We start from the raw sequence: 5,644 nt of genomic DNA, 5'->3' as shown, positions 1-5,644 counted from the left end.
TAATAATTAAATAATAAATGAAAATAATAAAAAAAAAATTACAATCTTATTTGTTGACCCTGAACCCTAAAATATACCCCTTTACCCAAAAACCCAAAACTGACCCTGAACCCTAAAAATACCCCTTTACCCAAAAACTAAAAACTGACCCTGAACCCTAAAAATGCCCCTTTACCCAAAAACTGAAAACTGACCCTGAACCCTAAAAATGCCCCTTTACCCAAAAACTGAAAACTGACCCTGAACCCTAAAAATGCCCCTTTACCCAAAAACTGAAAACTGACCTTGAACCCTAAAAATGCCCCTTTACCCAAAAAACTGAAAACTGACCCTGAACCCTATAAATGCCCCTTTACCCAAAAACTGAAAACTGACCCTGAACCCTAAAAATGCCCCTTTACCCAAAAACTAAAAACTGACCCTGAACCCTAAAAATACTCCTTTACCCAAAAACTGAAAACTGACCGTGAACCCTAAAAATGCCCCTTTACCCAAAAACTGAAAACTGACCCTGAACCCTAAAAATGCCCCTTTACCCAAAAACTAAAAACTGACCCTGAACCCTAAAAATACTCCTTTACCCAAAATGTATCAATATTATTTAATTACCAATTAATTATTAATTAACAATAACAATAAAGTAAATATATTAGCACATTAGCTGTAATTATTTTATTAATTAATATTATTTTTCCCAATTAATTACTTAACAATAACACAAAATTATATATATTAAAATGTACTCTTATTAATGTAATTAACTAATTACAATTAATCAATTACCAATTAATTACTAATTCAAAATATGTACACAATTATATTAATTAATTAACTAATTATTATTAATTATCAATTAATTATTAATTATAAATATTTACAAACATATATTAATTAATTAATTATTATTAAATTACTTCCCACCCTATTCCCCTATAAACCCACAACCCGCTACAGAATTACATAACGCAATTATTAAAAAAACAAATTCCATTTAATAAAATATTTTATTACATTAATACACACTTTTCACACATATTATTACATAAAAATACACTATAAAATATTATATATTATTAAAAATTCGATATTTTTGCTATCTATATTTTAAACAGTCGATATTACTTCACTTACCTGAAAAACGATATTTTTGTAGTCGATATTATGTCCAGTCGATATTTTGTCCAGTCTATATTTAAAACTCGATATTATGTCCAGTCGATATTTTGGAGTCGATATTTTGTCTGTTCACCATAAAGGAAATTAGAGATAGCCTAGGAAATGTGGTTAATACACCAGACGAGATACAAGAGGTTTTTAGGAGCTTTTATGGCAACCTATATGAATCAAACCTAAGTAATATAGATGAGAAGATTACAGAGTACTTGGCAGGGATACAGAAATTAGACCTTCCATTAACACTACAAGAAGTAAGGGAGGCTGTGAATAAACTACCAGCGGGAAAAGCCACAGGACCAGACCAAATACCGGCTGAATTTTACAAGACTTTTTGGGACCTACTGGGGGGAGATATGTTAGAGATCTTTAGACAGGCACAGTTAGGCAGATCGGTACCACATTCTTGGGCAGGCGCTGATATTATAGTGATTTTAAAGAAGGATAAGCCAGCACTAGAGCCGGGTCCTACAGGCCAATTACTCTCTTAAACGCAGACACAATTTTTTTTTCAAAATCATTAGCTCAAAGACTAAGCAAGGTTATTGAGGGGTTAGTTATCACTTCACAACATGGCTTCATTCCTGGGAAAGGCATGACTCAGCACACTAGGCAAATGATTACTATCCTGGATGCCGCGGACGTGTCACGAGACCCTGTCGCGGCCATATTTCTCAATGCTGAGAAGGCTTTCGACAGGGTCTCCTGGGACTACTTGTGGAGTGTTATGAAGTGGTTTGGGATAGGTGAGGGCTACATCAAGGCAATCAAGGCATGCCAAAATGTTTCTTCTCCAAGACAGTCTTGCCTGGTGGTTCTATGTTTTAGTGAAATGGCATAGGACCAGGTGTTCTGAGATTTCGTCCCTTAAGTAATTTCATATGCGACCTGACTAATCACAAGTGTAGAGATCCTTCTCTTCCAGGGCGATTCCTTCAAGTTAACTGGTTGGCTTGTGGTCTTAAGCACTGGATGTAGGGTCTGAGGGGCTTGCTGTAGAACCCCCAAAGTGAATGAGTAATTAAGATGCCTGTAAATTTTGTTTTAATCTTGTCACATTTGCTAAGCGTTCAAAGACCGAGGTCAAATGTCAGGCTATGAGCTTTATTATGACTTTGGCTGTGTGGCAGTGGGCCGCCACACCAGCACCCCACTGTCACACCACCAAACCATAATGCAACTGCCCACCGGATTCTGACTGGAATCCAGGTTGGGTTGTCCTGGGGCAGCTGTCCCACGGCAGTGGATTGCTAAGGCTTATGAATGAGCCTTATTTAGGCACCGTAACTAGAACAACATTTAAAGTTCCTCCAGGGCAGGGACTGTCAAGTCAATGCCCTGCAGGAACTGGGGTTGCATGCAGACAGGGGGCACAGCATGTGCCCCCTTCATGCATCCCCTGGCGCAGCAGCACCAGGGCCCTACAGGGTCCCCTTTCTTTCCTCATACCATGCTTTTCATGGTGGACTCACCGCCATTAAAACTGTGGCGGTGAGGAAACTCCTAAAATGCTGGTGGTGCTGCAGCGGCACCACCAGCATATTAGAGGCCTCAGACCACTGCAAGACCGCAAGGGATTGCGGATCTCTGGTGACCGTAGAGGCCCCATGGCAGTCTGACTGCCCAACTTGTTATAGGGAGGTCAGATTCTGACTGGAATCCAGGTTGGGGGGTCCTGGGGCAGCTGGCCCACGGCAGCGGATTGCTAAGGCTCATGAATGAGCCTTATTTAGGCGCCGCAACTGGAACAACATTAAAAGTTCCTGTAGGGCAGCGACTGTCAAGTCCATGCCCTGAACGAACTGGGGTTGCATGCAGACAGGGGGGCACAGCATATGCCCCCTTCATGGATCCCCTGGCGCAGAAGCACCAAGGGACCCTGTGGGGCCCCCTTTCTTTCCCCACTATCATGCTTTTCATGGCGGGCTCCCCGCCATGAAAAACTGTGGCGGTGAGGAAACTCCTAATAAGCTTGGTGGTGCTGCAGTGGCCACACCAGCATATTCGGTGCCTCAGACCACTGCAAGACCACAAGGGATTGCGGATCTCTGGTGACAGCAGAGGCCCCATGGCGGTCTGACTGCCCAACTTGTTATAGGGAGGTCAGACCACTGGTGCGGCAGTACCGCATCTGTGGGTTTGGCGTTCCACCGGAACGCCAAACTAAAAATAAGGCCCTATGTCTTCTGACAAATTGCTGGTAATTCTTTTAACAGGCAGATTCACATTTACTTTTTTTTCTCCTCAAAGTTGGAGGACTTTTTATTGTGAAGTATCTGACAATCATGTTTGGATACAGAGAGTGTGAGGGGGAAAGCCTATAGAATGTCAGTTACATTCTAACACAACATTTAAATACTTGTAAGTCAACAGTACACATATTTTAAAACACATCAGCAGTTAGGAAGGCAGAAAATGAAGGGTTTATTTTGTAATTCTGAAGTGGAATGGAAATAAAGATTGTCACTGGATCTAATCAAATCAAAACACTTCACTTCGTGATGGGCAAATGATACATCTTTGATGCACTCCGATTTTCACACATTACCATTTGTGCACTCTATAGTTTTATCAGTGACCCTGCACATTTGTGCAAATTTAATAGCCATTTTGAGGGAAAATGTGCTTTTTATAAATGAAACTGTGCGCTACCACACCTTACTTTACTAATATATTTGCAACAGTGTGCTCATACATGCATCACCAACTGCAGACCTCACCTATACCACTCTCCTGCTGAATGATTGTGGATCATTTGTTGCACTTTTTCTTTGTGCGACACTTGCATTGTTTACAATCTCTATGACTTCAGTGATGTATCATTGATGGTAGCAACCCCACTCCATTCTGAAAGTTGTTCCAGTACCACTGCTTGTTTATAGGTACATTTGCTCCCCACATCACCCCCAGCGAGAAGATGCGGCCTATTTGAGCAGCATCCTTGACCAGCTGGCACAGTCATTAAAAATAACTACATATGTGAGCAGCATTAAGCGCTATCAGCCATACATGCTTTTGTAAGATGCATTCATGATTTGCTATTGCAGAGAAATGTTTTTTTTAACATGGAGTTGTAAAGGGCAACTTAGTAAATATTCTAGTGCACTACAGTAGACCCATGAGGACTGGAGTATTTTATAAGTTACTCTTCACAACTCCCTGCCAAAAGTACACCTTTTACCCAATTCAACATGAAAATGCTGTTTCAAAATGCACTATTTGGTGCCCCAAAACTCCACACCCCAGAAGCACTCCGAGATAGGCAATTTTGGTTATACCATATGGGGCCTTGATCCTCTCCGTCTGTCTCAGATTTCAGCAGCTGCCACTGAAGACAAGGTATGGAAATGAACATACTGTTTTATGAAAATATGAACTAATCGGACAGTAACATATAGGAATGTTTTTGGGCTGAAGTCACTTTGATCACATGCTGAACCTCCAGCAGAGTTGTATTACTGGAGGGGGAAGGCATATGGTTTTGGACAGCTAGGGTTGGTGAAAGACCTGGGTAGTCAACCCCCATTTTGCAAGGCTTCGGAAAGCCAAGTGGAGACTGGCCTCCTTTTTTTTGGTTAGCTATCCAACACATATGTGTGGATTTTAGTTGGACCTCCTGTAGTGTTTTCAGACTGAGTACTTACTGAGCACAGGTCTGTGGACCCAGAGAGAGCTCCATCAAGGGACCAAGAGTCTTCATGGTTCACAAAGCCCAGATGAGGACCAACAAGCCCCCATGAGCCCTTGCTACAGGTTTATGGCTGTGCCCCAAGGTTTTTCAATTTTAGAGGCTCACTGAGCGCCCACAAACCATGCCTCAGTGTCTGTAATGCCCAGGGCAATGATTTTATTTTGAACTTCAAGGCTCTCTGAGGGGCTCCCATGCCTGATCCTTAGGGTTATGGTATGCCCCCATCACCCCTTCCGTCACTATCATTTTATTCAGAATGCAGTGAATGAGCCTTGTGTCCTGTAATGGCAACTTCATAAACATGTTCTCTGTTGTGTCTAGCCAATTATAGAGCTTTGGGTCCGTGGACCCGGCTTTGGATGTGAAATGGGAGAAAAAGCTCCTGCTCCCAATTAGATTATTTTTTTATTTAGCGACTGAGTTAGAATTCAGTGCACAGGTAATTCCATCTCAAACATGATGGGATATTTTGTCCGCTGTATTACAAGTGCATTATATCCAATCACACTTGTAAATACGGCAAACACATTTGTGACAGAGGAACCCGTCTGCCAAACTCCAAATCAGATCCTTAGTGAACAGATGATTCCTGAACTCTGGACAAATTTTGTGCCTTTATTTTCCCCTTTGACAGATCTGGATGAAACCCAAAATCGAACAAACTTATTGTTATGAAAATGTTATGCAGATTTGGCAAGCTATGGTAAACGAGTACAGAGTAAAGGACTAGCTTGTGGCACACTAATGGTCCGATTGACTTTGGCGATGCTGTGCCTGGTC

This window comes from Lissotriton vulgaris, chromosome 3_1, assembly GCF_964263255.1.
Source record: "Lissotriton vulgaris chromosome 3_1, aLisVul1.2, whole genome shotgun sequence".
In the NCBI taxonomy this organism is placed as follows: domain Eukaryota; kingdom Metazoa; phylum Chordata; class Amphibia; order Caudata; family Salamandridae; genus Lissotriton; species Lissotriton vulgaris.
This window is presented reverse-complemented; position numbering follows the sequence as displayed.